This window comes from Lolium perenne, chromosome 3, assembly GCF_019359855.2.
Source record: "Lolium perenne isolate Kyuss_39 chromosome 3, Kyuss_2.0, whole genome shotgun sequence".
In the NCBI taxonomy this organism is placed as follows: Eukaryota; Viridiplantae; Streptophyta; class Magnoliopsida; order Poales; family Poaceae; genus Lolium; species Lolium perenne.
The window spans coordinates 181,912,683-181,931,427 of record NC_067246.2 but is presented as its reverse complement, the minus strand read 5'-3'; positions in this window follow the sequence as shown (position 1 = coordinate 181,931,427).

The following is an 18,745-nucleotide window of genomic DNA, read 5'->3' as shown; positions in this document are numbered from 1 at the left end:
GATGTGATAGACTCAACGTTCACATACAACGGGTGTAAGCCATGTTGCACACGCGGAATACTTGGGTTTGCTTGATGAGCCTAGCATGTACAGACATGGCCTCGGGACAACGGAAACCGAAAGGTTGAACACGAGTCATATGGATGATATGATCAACATGTTGATGTTCACCATTGAAGCTACATCATCTCACGTGATGATCGGTTTTGATGTAGTGGATTTGGATCGTGTACCACTTAACAACTATGAGGGGTGTTGTATTAAGTGGGAGTTCATTAGTAATTAGATTAAAACATGAACTAATTATCATAAACATAGTCTGAGTAGTATTTTGAATTAATTTGTAGTATTGGCATCCGTTTTCTACCAAGCGCTAGTCTTGTAATTGAGATAGAAATACTGTTAAAATCTGACAAGAAACTTTACGGACTGGTACCGTATTGTTAAAGAATCAAGAAATGATTAAGTCCTATTGCAAACTTTTAGTAAACCTCACATTGTTGATTCAAAGAACTATGGTTTCAATTAGTACCTAAAGTCATCTTGTCTCCGTAAAACTTGAAGTTCAAATCTGTTTGAAAAGTAAGGAGCTGAAAATTTAATTTTTAGAAATAATCAAGGTATGAGATATATGTGATATCTAAGACCTTATTGCAAGATGATAGAATATAATTTGGTGAGACTACATAAACTCATAATTTTTATGGGAATGTATGAAGGTTGAAGACGCCAGGCGTCCCAATTCTCCAACTTTTGGGGCACTAACGATATTCGCATATCCATGAAGTGATCATCCTTAGTATGCACCGTTGCTAAGACTCGTCGTTTCGAAGCATCTCGTGATGATCGGGTGTTATAGATTCTACGTGTGCATACAACGGGTGCAAGCCAGATTTGCACATGCGAATACTGAGGTTAAACTTTACGAGCCTAGCATGTACAGACATGGTCTCGCAAAAGTCGTCATGATATGATGGATAAAATTATGAGTGAAATTGTTCATCATATTACAAAGTTACTAATAGTGAAATCTGAAACACTTGTCATATGATGATCAACTTCAAATTAAGAACCTCAAGGTTATTGGTATTTGACCAACAAACCTAGAAGTTATTGAAGGTGAAGTATTTTCTGAATAATGAGGAAAGCTAAAAGAGTAACTACAAAAGATATTTTGGCAGAAAGAAAAGAGAAGACTAGAAAGTCTAGCTCAGGTGTATATACATGATATACATGTTATGGTTATATTCCTAGTTTGGTCACACAATGAAATTCTTGGGTATTAGTACCATATTGGTTGGTATGAAATGTCATACAAAACAACGCAATACAAGAATACAATGGCCTAAGTGACTGACAAGGAATATGATAGGAATGCACTTCTGGAACAAAAATAAAGTGTTATTATGTTCGTCGTTGGCATCCTATCTAGCCCTTAGAATTTATAATAAAGAACTTAATAATTGTTATTTTGCTCTGGTCAAATGAAAACAATGAGTTGTTCAAATTATGACATTACTCAATGTACGATGGATACGTTATTATAAATCTTAATGGTGAAACACACATACATAATACTGACGCTAAAATGCCATAGGCAAATGATTTGAATTCCACTTATTTGTGGAACCGCAATTTAGGTCATATTAGAAAGGAACGCATGAAGGAACTCCATGCAAATGGATTTTTTGGAGTCATTCGATTTTTGAATCGTTTGGCGCTTGCAAATCTTTTCTAAAGAGAATGACTGAAATACCGTTCATAGGCCAAGAGTTGAACGGGCAATTAACTTAGTGGAAAAATACATGATAATGTATGTGGTTCACTGGGCATAGGTTGTGCGGGAGATTCTTCTACTTCATGAAAACTTCCAACAATGAATTGAGTATATATATGTGGATATATTCGATAAGGAAGAAGTTTGAAACATTTGAATGGATTCAAATAAATTTCAGCATGAGGTGGAAATCATCGTAATAGAAAAGTCAAATATCTATGATTGGATCATAGTGGAAATATTTGAATTACGAGTTTTAGCAAACATCTAAGAGAGTTATGAAATTGTTCTACAACTCACGTTTCTTGGAGTATCATAGTGATGATGGAGTATCCGAGAGATGTATCCAAACCTTGTTGGGTCAATGATGAGATAAAATATTAATGCTATTATATTTTTGTGGATTATGCTTTAGTGACTACCGCTTTTACACTAAATAGAGCATCATCATGATCCGTTGAAATGACACCATACGAGTTATGACATGGGTATGAACCCTAATAGTCCTTTCTTAAAATTTTGGAATGCATAGCATAAAGTAAATAAGTTTACAACCAAAATCGGATGAATGTCTTTGTTGGTTACCCCACAGAATTGATTGGGAATTCTTTCCACTATGGAGACAAAGTGACAAGGTATCAACTTGTCAATGCCTATGGATTGTAGGCTAGGGTTTAGTTGGAAGTAGAGGGTAAGTAGATCTCGAAGGTTTCAGCCGAAAAGTACTCGACGATTATGAAAACTAGGGTTTGTAGACAATGATTCGATTATTTCTTCGTCCCTCGGCTCCCCCTTTATATAGGAGGTGGAGCCGAGGGATTCGTGCTATACAAGTTACAGAGTCCGGGACGGTTTCTAACTCATCCCGCCAGATTACAAATAACACTTCCTATTACAACTCTTGACTTTCCTTGGTATATCTTGGGCTCCCGAATCTTCTTATTCTTCGGGTAGTGGGCCTTCAGTAAACCCCGGGTACTATCTTCGACAGGCCCATTTGGGATGCCTATGTCAGTAGCCCCCGAGATTTTGCTTGAATCGTAGAATCAGGGAAAATCTCCACTGTTTATTTTTACTCGAAAGCTTTAACTTTTTTTATATTTCTTCACATAAAATTCTATATTGTACAGGGATAATGGTAGTTGGGGCTAGTTCATCTGACGGATCAGGTACTAGTTAACTGCTCTAGTGGCAATCCGCAAAAACCTACTTCAAAATCACGTCCCTGGACATGATCTCGGGATACTGGTGTAAACTTCGACAGGTGCCGCTTAAGGTCTTACCATTCTGTCGAGTCCCAGTCAAATTTATCGGGTACCTAACGCGTCCGTTAGGATTTTTCTTCGTATCTGTTGATACGGATAAAAGTAGCAGAGCGCAGTCTTCGGCGATGCCACGCCCAGCAGAACGGATCTGGGGTCTTACCTTCGCAAATTTGCGGCATTCAGAAATTGATCGCAACTTCGGTGTTCTGAGAATATATTATCGAGTGCTTTTCCGGCTGTTGGAATGGCACATTTTATCGAGTCAAATATGACTTATATTGCTCTCCCGATGGGAGTATATGTAGAGTTAATTATAACTCGAAATATACTCTCTTGCTTTTCTATTTTTCCTTTGTTAATTCCATCGGGCACGCGAACAGCGTTCCCGATGGGAGTAGCCCCCGAGGCTACAACCAAGAACTTGTGCTTGGTTGTAGGCTCAACATTTTAGTCCACCTTGTCGCTATATTGTCATTATTTCCCAATATGATCTCTTTCTTCTTCTCTTTTTTTTTTATCTCTCGGGTGCGCGAACAGCGCTCCCGATGGGAGTAGCCCCCGAGGCTACAGCCAAGGACTTGTGCTTGGTTGTAGGCTCCCGCAATTTCTATATTGCCATACTCGAAATTTTACTTTTTGTCGAAGTAGCCCCCGAGCGTTTGGGCAAAAACTTGTATTTGATCAAAGGCTCCCGAAGTATTTAATAATTCCTCCTGTCGCCAATCTTTTTTTTTATTTTTCTTGTCGACATTCTTCCCTTAATGAAAAATGCTTCATCCCTGTTAGTAGTCTTGATTTTTCTGCCTTGTGGGTCCATTGTTTGTACCATGTTGACACGTCGGGCAAGTGGGGGACACACGTCCTCCGCTTTTTCTGGCGCACGTACGGTAACGCCTATCTCAGTAAAAATACCTTTTTACCCTTGTATCTAGGAGATCTTTTGCACCACACGATTTCTTCATCCAACGGCACACTGCTTCACCCGATTCTTATATAAACCTTTCTTCAACCTCCGTTCATCCCCTCGCTTGCGCCGCTCATCTGTTCCTCTTCGCAAAAGCTTCCCCTGTGCCCAACTCTCTCTGATCTTCCGCACTTACGAGCATTGCTCGGCCCATTGCCGTTGATGCCACCGCGCACGCGACTCACTCGCCACAGTACTCCGGAATCCAAGATGGCCGCCGAGGATCTTGAGTGGGAGAGATCTAAAATCTCCAACCAGGACATCAACATGCTGAAGAGGCTTGGCCTCATGAAGAAGGAAGACGCCATCCGCTTTCCCAGCGAAGAAAGCTACCCCAAGCCTCCAATGGAGTACCGGGTTAGTTTTGTTGATCACCTCATCCGCGGCCTTTCGGCCCCAATTCACGATTTCCTCCGCGGCCTTCTTTTCGTTTATGGGATTCAACTGCACCAGTTGACCCCCAATTCCATCCTTCACATTTCTATTTTCATCACACTTTGCGAATGCTTCCTCGGAATCCCTCCCAATTGGGCTCTGTGGAAACGCATTTTCTGCCTCCGCCGCAATGGCTCCCACAACGTCACTTATAACATAGGTGGCGTTGTTATCTGTGTTCGTACTGATGTCGATTACTTCGACGTCAAATTTCCTGATTCTGTCCAAGGATGGCGCAAAAAGTGGCTCTACATTCACGAAGAAAACGCCAACTCTATTGAACACAACATAATTCCTTTCGACGGAAGTGCCAGAATTCAGCGTCGCCGCTCCTGGGATGCCGAAGCTTCCGAAGAAGAGAAAAAGGCGACAGAGGCACTCATGTCTCGTATTCATCAGCTTCAAAACACTCGAGGCAAAGAGCTGTCAGGTGTTCAAATCACTGCCTACTTCCTTAGGATTAGAGTGCAGCCTCTTCAGGCTCGCAAAAATCCCCTTTGGACGTACTCTGGCGAAAACGACGCCAACAGAATCTCCAGTGATCTTTCCTCAAAGGACTTGGAGAAGTTGATTCGAAGACTTTCTCGCCTGGGCAAGGACCCTATTCCTTCCTCTTGTCGCGTGGAACCATACAGCTCCGCCAATCCACTCCCCGAGGTATTTTGTCTTCCCGAGTTTTTATCTTGTTCCGCACTTTCTCTGCACCTCATTGTATTGTCATTTCTTTAATTTTCCTTTTGTCACTATTTTTTACAGAACCATCCTACTATGACTTCCCTTCCTCCTCTTCCTGAGGGTGGAGAAGTCGAAGAACAGGCTATCATTGCCGAAGATACTCAAGGTTCTGCTATTCCCGAAAGTGAAGTCGCGGGTTCTCACAAATCTGCGGCTTCCCGTGAAAAAGAAATTGAGTCTGAAGCCAGTGAGTCGACACAATCCCTTCCTCCTGCTGTTTCCCCAAGGAACAAAAGGAAAAGGAATGATGCCGAGGATTCTGGCACCTCTAAGGCTGAACAAGTTGTTCCTTCCCATCCGAAGGCAGCTTATGATCCTTATATTGAATCCCTCGTCAGCTCGTAAGTCGTCTTTACTTCTCCCTCTTTTTGTACTCGAAATATTTATCTTGTCTTGTTTTTTATGCTGCCGATTTTTTGATCAACAGTGATGACGAGGAAGAAGTACCAACTGTTGACGTAGCTCCTCGAACGAGCACGTCACGCACTGTACTTGCCTCAGACACACTAGTTGAAGGAGAAGAATCTTCGCCTCCTCAACAAAATGTCGTCACCACTACTCCACCATCAAGCCCCCTTGCTCCTTCACCAAAAAGGTCAAGGGTTGAAAAGATTGTTGAACCTGCCCCTGAGTTGGGCAGTTCGTCGACTCTGCTCTTAGATGATGTAAGTTTGTCGATATCTATATTTTTTATTTTGCTTTTTTTTTCACGCCTTCTCGCTCTTTTTCATGCCGATGTTTCTCTTGCTGTGTTCGTCTTGAACAGCCCATGATCAAAGAGCTTCTCCGCATCGGATCCCAATTTATTGGGTACCGTGAATATGCGAACAGAGCCGAAGGTAACGACTTCTATGCTTGCCGTTTTTCCTTGGCTTTTTGCTCCAGTTGTTTGTCGCGATTTTTGATCTTTCTTCTCTCTCTTTTTCATATCTCGACAGAGAAACTTGCAGAGGCCAACGAACGTGCCGACGCATTTGCTCAAAAACTTGAGCAAAGTGAGGCGGCTCGCAAGAAAGCCGAACTCGCTGCTAGCGAAGCCAAGGCCGAAGCTGATGAAGCCAAGGCAAAAGCTACTGGTGTCGAGGAACTGCAGAAAAAACTTGAGGATGCTACATCTGCCTTAAACGAGCACAAAGCTGCGCAAGCTTCTCGTGAACAAGGAATCCTCAAGCGCCTGAAAACTCAAAGTCGCCGCACTTTCAGTAATTTTGCTGATCCCTTCTATTTTTATGAGAATCGTTGTTTCTTGTCTTTTGACTAATGCTTTGTTTTCTTGACAGCCCAAACAAACCTGGATTTTGATCTGACGAATCCTGTCGATGACCCGCTCCTTGACGCACTTTCCTATCTGGAGCTTCATGGGTCCGAGATTCGTGAAGGTGTGTCGAATGCTAACGCAGTATTGTCGGCATTGTTCCCCTACTTCTTCCCGAAGAAAGAGGAGCCTGCGACTTTCCTTAACCTTGCCAAGATGTTCAATTCACCGGAAGACCTTGGACTGAAGATGCGCCAAGAAAATATGAAGGTTGCCGTTGAGAACACTGTCACGTTGGTTGCTGACAGTCAACAGACTATTGACTGGATGAAAGTTGGCGACACCGAGCAGATAGAACAATCAAGGTGGAAGTCGCTGATTAAGGCAGCCAAGCCCAACACAAAGAAGATCTTGGCCTATCTCGGGATTAAACCAGCGTCGACTCCTAGCTCGTCAAGGCCGGAGGTCTAGTTGCATGTCTCTGTTTTTCTTTCTGTTTCTTTTGCTCTTGTCGCCAAAGTAGTCATTTGGCGACACGTACTTCCTTAGCTCCACTGTAATGCCCTTGTAATTATTCCAAGAGATTAATGAAACCTCTGTCTTTGCTTGTTGTTTGATGTTGTCTTGTTTAAATTTCAGTTGATATTTGATAACTATACTCCATCTTCCGCTCCTTCCAATGTTTCGCCTTCTTCTTCTCGCGCGAGGAGAGCTTTTGCTAATACTGCACCTGTCGATGATACCTTGTCGCAAGAACTGGATGAACTTCGACAGCAACTTCAGTATGCGAAGAAGCAAACACTTGTGATGATGGAGCAATCTCGTAAGTCATCTGAAGCCGAAAAAGTTGCTCTTCAGCAAGCTCGCGAGGCCGTGGCTGCTAAGGAAATTGCTGCTTCCGAGGCTGAAAAGGCGACTACTCGAGAAAATTTCATGCTCGAATTAATGAATGAAGCCAGTGCAGATATGTCGGGTATGCTTGTTTCATCCTCCGATATCTTTCATCTTCATGCTATGTCTCTTAAAGGTTTCTACTTCGTTGTTTTGATAGGTTCCTTTACTGATGCTGCTGCCGAGGAAGAGAGGGTAAACGCTAGGACGAACCTCCTTGTTAACCTTTCCCTGGACCATGGTTCTTTGTTTTTGGGCTACCCCAGAGAGGACCCGCCAAATTGTCAGATTTCAGGATCGCACCTCTCAAACTCGTGATTTCCTTGACTTCTGTACCAAGACCTTGTCCATGGTTTATAACTCCATGTTTCCTCGGAACATTCAACCAAAAACTCTTCCTGAATTGATGGAAAGATTCAAGGATGCTCGCAGTATCCATGATTTTGTCAAAGCTCAATTGGTAGCTGGCGCCAGATTTGCTCTTATCATGCTCCAGATCTGCCACTCAAATCTTGACCTTACCCAAGTTGTCGCGAAGGTTCATCAGAAGGTAAAACGTCGAAGAGTTGGTATTGACCGAATTAACACGAAGGTTTCGCCTATAGCCGAAGAAATGATTGAAGACCTTCTTCGGATGGACGCCGACTTTTTTGCCGATGGTCACTATGCCGATTTTCTTGGCGCTGCTCCTGAAGAAAACAGAGTTACCCTTGATGACATACTGAATCGAGACTAATTATTTTCCTCCTGTAGATAATTCTTCTTTGTGACCCATGATTGTGATTATATTGTGAAGCAATCATTATATTTGTATGTTTGTCTAGCCCCCGAGTATTTCGGTGACTCTTTACTGTATTTGCATATTGCGAGGTTTTGAACCAAGGCATTTATGTATTTATGTCGGATATGAGCCCCCGAGCTTCTTTATTGAGTACTATTTGGTATTTCTACTGACTCACGAGGTATTTTAATACCAAGGCAAGGTTTTTCTTTTTTGATGAACTATATTGAAATTTGTCGGAGCGAAGACTTTGAACATGTCGATAAAGAGAAAGGTATATTGACACTATCTTTATTATATTGCAGCACCGCGAGCCCGCCTCATTAAAAACCTTCTCCGGCCCCACTCGGTGCCCCGAAAAAGGAAAAGAGTGCGTCTGAAAACTCGCGGGCGTTTCAGTACATTGAAGTTTTACAAGGACTATATTTCGACTCTAGGCGTAGAACCGCCTGAGTTGCGCCACGTTCCAGGGGTTTGGCTCCTCCACCCCTGTCTTCTTGTCCTTTATCCTGTATGCTCCTCCTCCGATTACTTCCGTGACAATGTAAGGGCCAAGCCATGGTGACTCGAGTTTTTCATGACTTTTTTGCGTGAGCCGAAGAACTAGGTCTCCCACCTGAAAAGATCTTGGCCGCAAACGTCGACTGTGGTAATTCTTCAAGTCCTGTTGGTATTTGGTTACCCGAGATAATACTTCGTCTCGAGCTTCATCAAGTGCGTCGATGTCGTCTTCTAGCGCTTTTCTCGACACTTCTTCGTCATATTCGACGACGCGTGGAGAGTTGTGCTCTATCTCGATTGGTAGTACTGCTTCTGCTCCATGAACCAAGAAAAACGGAGTTTCCTGTGTTGCTGTGTTTGGTGTTGTTCGGATACTCCACAACACACTTGGTAATTCTTCTGGCCAGGTATGCCGAGCTTTTTCCAGTGGTCCTAACAAGCGTTTCTTGATGCCATACAACAGCTAACTGGGCGAGTCGCAGCTTTGAGCAGATTCGTCGCTAGGCTGGGTGAAAAAGCGTTACCATTCTACGCTCTGATAAAGCAAGGAGATAAATTCCAATGGAACGAAGAAGCCGACAGAGCTTTCGAGGATTTAAAGCGCACAATCTCGACACCACCAATTTTGGTGGCGCCAAAAGAAAGGGAACCTCTCCTGCTGTATATCGCAGCCACGCCCCAAGTGGTGAGCACGGTGCTAGTTGTCGAAAGAGAAGAAGAAGGAAAACTCCACGGCGTGCAAAGGCCAGTATACTTCGTTAGCGAAGTTTTATCACCCTCAAAACAAAGGTACCCTCAGTACCAAAAGATAGCATATGGAGTGTTCACAACAGCACGAAAATTACGCCACTATTTTTCGGCACACCCGATCATAGTGGTCAATGAAGCTCCCTTGTCAAATATATTGAATAACCCAGAAGCTACGGGTCGTGTCTCCCTTTGGGGAATAGAACTTTCCCCTAGGGACATCACGTATGAAAAAAGAAAAGCAATCAAGTCGCAAATACTGCCGGACTTCATCGCAGAGTGGATGGAGTTGCAAAACACAGGACCCCCAGACTTATCGAGAACCTGGACCATGAACTTTGATGGGTCCAAGAGACTAGAAGGGGTCGGCGCAGAGTAGTACTCATATCACCTGAAGGCGACAAGTTGAAGTACATCCTTCGGATGACGTTCCCTAACGCATCTAACAATGAAGCAGAATATGAGGCTCTCATACACGGGATGAAGATGGCGAAAGCCTGCGGTGCAACTCGACTAAAAATCTTTGGCGACTCACAGTTGGTGGCTCAACAAGTTATGAACCAATGTGACGCAGTCAATGATAGCATGATGGCATACAAGAAGGTGTACAACGAGCTCGAGAAGTTGTTCGATGGATGCGAAGTAAATCATATTAGTAGATTGAGCAACGACGAAGCCGACGTTCTTGCAAACATCGGGTCGCAATGCCTTGCAGTCCCGCCAGGTGTATTCTGGGAAGAGATAACAGAAAGATCCACTAAGTCGACAAAATCAAAAAAGAAGGAGAAGAAATCCTCGGGGGCTACCAAGGAAAAGCAAGAGGAAGAAGAAGAAGATCAGGACCTGGTCATGGTGATACAGATACCGTGGATGCAGCCGTACATATCATACATCCTCAGGAAAGAAATACCCGACGATCCAGTTGAGGCAAGGCGAGTAATTCGACGCTCCAAAGCTTTCACGGTGGTCAAAGGAGAATTATATAAACGAAGTATTTCAGGCGTCTTGCAAAGGTGTGTCACACCCGAAGAAGGAAGAATAATTCTGAAGGATGTACACGAAGGAATATGTGGCCACCACGCAAGTAGTCGAGCTATTGCAGCCAAGGTTTTTCGGGCAGGATTCTACTGGTTGACAGCAATCGAGGACGCCAAGGACATAGTAAGAACTTGCGACGCGTGTCAAAGGTTCGCCGCAAAACCTCATTCTCCAGCAGCAGAGCTAGCACCAATACCATTGTCATGGCCCTTTGCTCAATGGGGACTTGATATGGTGGGCAAGTTACACAAATCCTGGCCAGGAGGAAAGGAATATATGCTAGTAGCTGTCGAGAAATTTACAAAGTGGATAGAAGCGAAGCCGATAAATTCACCAGACGGAGCATCCGCAGTAAAATTCATAAAAGGCCTCGTTTTCAGATTTGGAGTGCCCCACAAAGATCGTCACGTACAACGGCAGAATCTTCACATCCCACGAATTCAAGGATTATTGCGAAGAGGTGGGTATCAAGTTGCACTTTGCGTCGCTTGCACATCCTCAAACCAATGGGCAAGTCGAGAAAGCCAATGGCATCATCTGCAATGGCATCAAGAAACGCTTGTTAGGACCATCGGAAAAAGCTCGGCATACCTGGCCAGAAGAATTACCAAGTGTGTTGTGGAGCATCCGAACAACACCAAACACAGCAACACAGGAAACTCCGTTTTTCTTGGTTCATGGAGCAGAAGCAGTACTACCAATCGAGATAGAACACAACTCTCCACGCGTCGTCGAATATGACGAAGAAGTGTCGAGAAAAGCGCTAGAAGACGACGTCGACGCACTTGATGAAGCTCGAGAAGAAGTATTATCTCGGGTAACCAAATACCAACAGGACTTGAAGAATTACCACAGTCGACGTTTGCGGCCAAGATCTTTTCAGGTGGGAGACCTAGTTCTTCGGCTCACGCAAAAAAATCATGAAAAACTCGAGTCACCATGGCTTGGCCCTTACATTGTCACGGAAGTAATCGGAGGAGGAGCATACAGGATAAAGGACAAGAAGACAGGGGTGGAGGAGCCAAACCCCTGGAACGTGGCGCAACTCAGGCGGTTCTACGCCTAGAGTCGAAATATAGTCCTTGTAAAACTTCAATGTACTGAAACGCCCGCGAGTTTTCAGACGCACTCTTTTCCTTTTTCGGGGCACCGAGTGGGGCCGGAGAAGGTTTTTAATGAGGCGGGCTCGCGGTGCTGCAATATAATAAAGATAGTGTCAATATACCTTTCTCTTTATCGACATGTTCAAAGTCTTCGCTCCGACAAATTTCAATATAGTTCATCAAAAAAGAAAAAACCTTGCCTTGGTATTAAAATACCTCGCGAGTCAGTAAAAATACAAAATAGTACTCAATAAAGAAGCTCGGGGGCTCATATCCGACATAAATACATAAATGCCTTGGTTCAAAACCTCGCAATATGCAAATACAGTAAAGAGTCACCGAAATACTCGGGGGCTAGACAAACATACAAATATAATGATTGCTTCACAATATAATCACAATCATGGGTCACAAAGAAGAATTATCTACAGGAGGAAAATAATTAGTCTCGATTCAGTATGTCATCAAGGGTAACTCTGTTTTCTTCAGGAGCAGCGCCAAGAAAATCGGCATAGTGACCATCGGCAAAAAAGTCGGCGTCCATCCGAAGAAGGTCTTCAATCATTTCTTCGGCTATAGGCGAAACCTTCGTGTTAATTCGGTCAATACCAACTCTTCGACGTTTTACCTTCTGATGAACCTTCGCGACAACTTGGGTAAGGTCAAGATTTGAGTGGCAGATCTGGAGCATGATAAGAGCAAATCGCGCGCCAGCCTACCAATTGAGCTTTGACAAAATCATGGATATCGCGAGCATCCTTGAATCTTTCCATCAATTCAGGAAGAGTTTTTGGTTGAATGTTCCGAGGAAACATGGAGTTATAAACCATGGACAAGGTCTTGGTACAGAAGTCAAGGAAATCACGAGTTTGAGAGGTGCGATCCTGAAATCTGACAATTTGGCGGGTCCTCTCTGGGGTAGCCCAAAAACAAAGAACCATGGTCCAGGGAAAGGTTAACAAGGAGGTTCGTCCTAGCGTTTACCCTCTCTTCCTCGGCAGCAGCATCAGTAAAGGAACCTATCAAAACAACGAAGTAGAAACCTTTAAGAGACATAGCATGAAGATGAAAGATATCGGAGGATGAAACAAGCATACCCGACATATCTGCGCTGGCTTCATTCATCAATTCGAGCATGAAATTTTCTCGAGTAGTCGCCTTTTCAGCCTCGGAAGCAGCAATTTCCTTAGCAGCCACGGCCTCGCGAGCTTGCCGAAGAGCAACTTTTTCGGCTTCGTATGACTTACGAGATTGCTCCATCATCACAAGTGTTTGCTTCTTCGCATATGAAGTTGCTTTGTCGAAGTTCATCCAGTTCTTGCGACAAGGTATCATCGACAGGTGCGATATCAGCAAAAGCTCTCCTCGCGCGAGAAGAAGAAGGCGAAACATTGGAAGGAGCGGAAGATGGAGTATAGTTATCAAATATCAATCAAAGTTAAACAAGACCACATCAGACATCAAGCTCCGACAGAGGTTTCATTAATCTCTGGGAATACTTACCAGGGCATTACCGTGGAGCTAAGGAAGTACGTGTCGCCAAATGACTACTTTGGCGACAAGAGCAAAAGAAACAGAAAGAAAAACAGAGACATGCAACTAGACCTCCGGCCTTGACGAGCTAGGAGTCGACGCTGGTTTAATCCCGAGATAGGCCAAGATCTTCTTTGTGTTGGGCTTGGCTGCCTTAATCAGCGACTTCCACCTTGATTGTTCTATCTGCTCGGTGTCGCCAACTTTCATCCAGTCAATAGTCTGTTGACTGTCAACAACCAACGCGACAGTTGTTCTCAACGGCAACCTTCATATTTTCTTGGCGCATCTTCACCCAAGGTCTTCCGGTGAATTGAACATCTTGGCAAGGTTAAGGAAAGTCGCAGGCTCCTCTTTCTTCGGGAAGAAGTAGGGGAACAATGCCGACAATACTGCGTTAGCATTCGACACACCTTCACGAATCTCGGACCCATGAAGCTCCAGATAGGAAAGTGCGTCAAGGAGCGGGTCATCGACAGGATTCGTCAGATCAAAATCCTGGTTTGTTTGGGCTGTCAAGAAAACAAAGCATTAGTCAAAAGACAAGAAACAACGATTCTCATAAAAATAGAAGGGATCAGCAAAATTACTGAAAGTGCGGCGACTTTGAGTTTTCAGGCGCTTGAGGATTCCTTGTTCACGAGAAGCTTGCGCAGCTTTGTGCTCGTTTAAGGCAGATGTAGCATCCTCAAGTTTTTTCTGCAGTTCCTCGACACCAGCAGCTTTTGCCTTGGCTTCATCAGCTTCGGCCTTGGCTTCGCTAGCAGCGAGTTCGGCTTTCTTGCGAGCCGCCTCACTTTGCTCAAGTTTTTGAGCAAATGCGTCGGCACGTTCGTTGGCCTCTGCAAGTTTCTCTGTCGAGATATGAAAAAGAGAGAGAAGAAAGATCAAAAATCGCGACAAACAACTGGAGCAAAAAGCCAAGGAAAAACGGCAAGCATAGAAGTCGTTACCTTCGGCTCTGTTCGCATATTCACGGTACCCAATAAATTGGGATCCGATGCGGAGAAGCTCTTTGATCATGGGCTGTTCAAGACGAACACAGCAAGAGAAACATCGGCATGAAAAAGAGCGAGAAGGCGTGAAAAAAAAAGCAAAATAAAAAATATAGATATCGACAAACTTACATCATCTAAGAGCAGAGTCGACTAACTGCCCAACTCAGGTGTTCAACAATCTTTTCAACCCTTGACCTTTTTGGTGAAGGAGCAAGGGGGCTTGATGGTGGAGTAGTGGTGACGACATTTTGTTGAGGAGGCGAAGATTCTTCTCCTTCAACTAGTGTGTCTGAGGCAAGTACAGTGCGTGACGTGCTCGTTCGAGGAGCTACGTCAACAGTTGGTACTTCTTCCTCGTCATCACTGTTGATCAAAAAATCGGCAGCATAAAAAACAAGACAAGATAAATATTTCGAGTACAAAAAGAGGGAGAAGTAAAGACGACTTACGAGCTGACGAGGGATTCAATATAAGGATCATAAGCTGCCTTCGGATGGGAAGGAACAACTTCTTCAGCCTTAGAGGTGCCAGAATCCTCGGCATCATTCCTTTTCCTTTTGTTCCTTGGGGAAACAGCAGGAGGAAGGGATTGTGTCGACTCACTGGCTTCAGACTCAATTTCTTTTTCACGGGAAGCCGCAGATTTGTGAGAACCCGCGACTTCACTTTCGGGAATAGCAGAACCTTGAGTATCTTCGGCAATGATAGCCTGTTCTTCGACTTCTCCACCCTCAGGAAGAGGGGGTAGGGAAGTCATTGTAGGATGGTTCTGTAAAAATTAGTGACAAAAGGAAAATTAAAGAAATGACAATACAATGAGGTGCAGAGAAAGTGCGGAACAAGATAAAAACTCGGGAAGACAAAATACCTCGGGGAGTGGATTGGCGGAGCTGTATGGTTCCACGCGACAAGAGGAAGTAATAGGGTCCTTGCCCAGGCGAGAAAGTCTTCGAATCAACTTCTCCAAGTCCTTTGAGGAAAGATCACTGGAGATTCTGTTGGCGTCGTTTTCGCCAGAGTACGTCCAAAGGGGATTTTTGCGAGCCTGAAGAGGCTGCACTCTAATCCTAAGGAAGTAGGCGGATTTGAACACCAGACAGCTCTTTGCCTCGAGTGTTTTGAAGCTGATGAATACGAGACATGAGTGCCTCGTCGCCTTTTTCTCTTCTTCGGAAGCTTCGGCATCCCAGGAGCGGCGACGCTGAATTCTGGCACTTCCGTCGAAAGGAATTATGTTGTGTTCAATAGAGTTGGCGTTTTCTTCGTGAATGTAGAGCCACTTTTTGCGCCATCCTTGGACAGAATCAGGAAATTTGACGTCGAAGTAATCGACATCAGTACGAACACAGATAACAACGCCACCTATGTTATAAGTGACGTTGTGGAAGCCATTGCGGCGGAGGCGTAAAATGCGTTTCCACGCAGCCCAATTGGGAGGGATTCCGAGGAAGCATTCGCAAAGTGTGATGAAAATAGAAATGTGAAGGATGGAATTGGGGTCAACCGGTGCGCTTGAATCCCATAAACGAAAAGAAGGCCGCGGAGGAAATCGTGAATTGGGGCCGAAAGGCCGCGGATGAGGTGATCAACAAAACTAACCCGGTACTCCATTGGAGGCTTGGGGTAGCTTTCTTCGCTGGGAAAGCGGATGGCGTCTTCCTTCTTCATGAGGCCAAGCCTCTTCAGCATGTTGATGTCCTGGTTGGAGATTTTAGATCTCTCCCACTCAAGATCCTCGGCGGCCATCTTGGATTCCGGAGTACTGTGGCGAGTGAGTCGCGTGCGCGGTGGCATCAACGGCAATGGGCAGAGCAATGCTCGTAAGTGCGGAAGATCAGAGAGAGTTGGGCGCAGGGGAAGCTTTTGCGAAGAGGAACACATGAGCGGCGCAAGCGAGGGGATGAACGGAGGTTGAAGAAAGGTTTATATAAGAATCGGGTGAAGCAGTGTGCCGTTGGATGAAGAAATCGTGTGGTGCAAAAGATCTCCTAGATACAAGGGTAAAAAGGTATTTTACCGAGATAGGCGTTACCGTACGTGCGCCGAGAAAAAGCGGAGGACGTGTGTCCCCCACTTGCCCGACGTGTCAACATGGTACAAACAATGGACCCACAAGGCAGAAAAATCAAGACTACTAACAGGGATGAAGCATTTTTCATTAAGGGAAGAATGTCGACAAGAAAAATAAAAAAAAAAAGATTGGCGACAGGAGGAATTATTAAATACTTCGGGAGCCTTTGATCAAATACAAGTTTTTGCCCAAACGCTCGGGGGCTACTTCGACAAAAAGTAAAATTTCGAGTATGTCAATATAGAAATTATGGAGCCTACAACCAAGCACAAGTCCTTGGCTGTAGCCTCGGGGGCTACTCCCATCGGGAGCGCTGTTCGCGCACCCGAGAGATAAAAAAAAGAGAAGAAGAAAGAGATCATATTGGGAAATAATGACAATATAGCGACAAGGTGGACTAAAATGTTGAGCCTACAACCAAGCACAAGTTCTTGGTTGTAGCCTCGGGGGCTACTCCCATCGGGAACGCTGTTCGCGTGCCCGATGGAATTAACAAAGGAAAAATAGAAAAGCAAGAGAGTATATTTCGAGTTATAATTAACTCTACATATACTCCCATCGGGAGAGCAATATAAGTCATATTTGACTCGATAAAATGTGCCATTCCAACAGCCGGAAAAGCACTCGACAATATATTCTCAGAACGCCGAAGTTGCGATCAATTTCTGAATGCCGCAAATTTGCGAAGGTAAGACCCCAGATCCGTTCTGCTGGGCGTGGCATCGCCGAAGATCGCGCTCACATACTTTTATCCGTATCAACAGATACGAAGAAAAATCCTAACGGACGCGTTAGGTACCCGATAAATTTGACTGGACTCGACAGAATGGTAAGACCTTAAGCGGCACATGTCGAAGTTTACACCAAGATCCCGAGATCATGTCCAGGGACGTGATTTTGAAGTAGGTTTTTGCGGATTGCCACTAGAGCGCTTAACTAGTACCTGATCCGTCGATGAACTAGCCCCAACTACCATTATCCCTGTACAATATAGAATTTTATGTGAAGAAATATAAAAAAAGTTAAAGCTTTCGAGTAAAAATAAACAAAGGAGATTTTCCCCGATTCTACGATTCAAGCAAAATCTCGGGCTCTGACATAGGCATCCCAAATGGGCCTGTCGAAGATAGTACCCGGGTTTATCAAGGCCCACTACCCGAAGAATAAGAAGATTCGGGAGCCCAAGATATACCAAGGAAAGTCAAGAGTTGTAATAGGAAGTGTTATTTGTAATCCGGCGGGATGAGTTAGAAACCGTCCGGACTCGTAACTTGTATAGCACGAATCCCTCGGCTCCACCTCCTATATAAAGGGGGAGCCGAGGGACGAAGAAATAATCGAATCATTGTCTACAAACCCTAGTTTTCATAATCGTCGAGTACTTTTCGGCTGAAACCTTCGAGATCTACTTACCCTCTACTTTCAACTAAACCCTAGCCTACAATCCATAGGCATTGACAAGTTGATACCTTGTCAATTACTCCCATCGGGAGAGCAATATAAGTCATATTTGACTCGATAAAATGTGCCATTCCAACAGCCGGAAAAGCACTCGACAATATATTCTCAGAACGCCGAAGTTGCGATCAATTTCTGAATGCCGCAAATTTGCGAAGGTAAGACCCCAGATCCGTTCGCTTGGGCGTGGCATCGCAGAAGATCGCGCTCTGCTACTTTTATCCGTATCAACGTATACGAAGAAAAATCCTAACGGACGCGTTAGGTACCCGATAAATTTGACTGGGACTCGACAGAATGGTAAGACCTTAAGCGGCACTCGTCGAAGTTTACACCGTATCCCGAGATCATGTCCAGGGACGTGATTTTGAAGTAGGTTTTTGCGGATTGCCACTAGAGCAGTTAACTAGTACCTGATCCGTCAGATGAACTAGCCCCAACTACCATTATCCCTGTACAATATAGAATTTTATGTGAAGAAATATAAAAAAAGTTAAAGCTTTCGAGTAAAAATAAACAGTGGAGATTTTCCCTGATTCTACGATTCAAGCAAAATCTCGGGGGCTACTGACATAGGCATCCCAAATGGGCCTGTCGAAGATAGTACCCGGGGTTTACTGAAGGCCCACTACCCGAAGAATAAGAAGATTCGGGAGCCCAAGATATACCAAGGAAAGTCAAGAGTTGTAATAGGAAGTGTTATTTGTAATCTGGCGGGATGAGTTAGAAACCGTCCCGGACTCTGTAACTTGTATAGCACGAATCCCTCGGCTCCACCTCCTATATAAAGGGGGAGCCGAGGGACGAAGAAATAATCGAATCATTGTCTACAAACCCTAGTTTTCATAATCGTCGAGTACTTTTCGGCTGAAACCTTCGAGATCTACTTACCCTCTACTTCCAACTAAACCCTAGCCTACAATCCATAGGCATTGACAAGTTGATACCTTGTCACAAAGACAAAAGTGTTTGTCGATGTTTCTTACTTATTTCCAAGAAATTGTTTTTAGTGAAGTATTTGAGTGGGAGGACAATAAAAATTGATAAGGTTTATGAACCTGAGCATAATGATCAGAGTAGCGCAGCATCGGAATTGGTTCCGGAAGCGGCCACGACGATCATGGCTCCCATGTCTACAAAATGTTATAGTCATGGAGATCGAAGTACTTATTGAACCTTGTAGGTATGGTTTA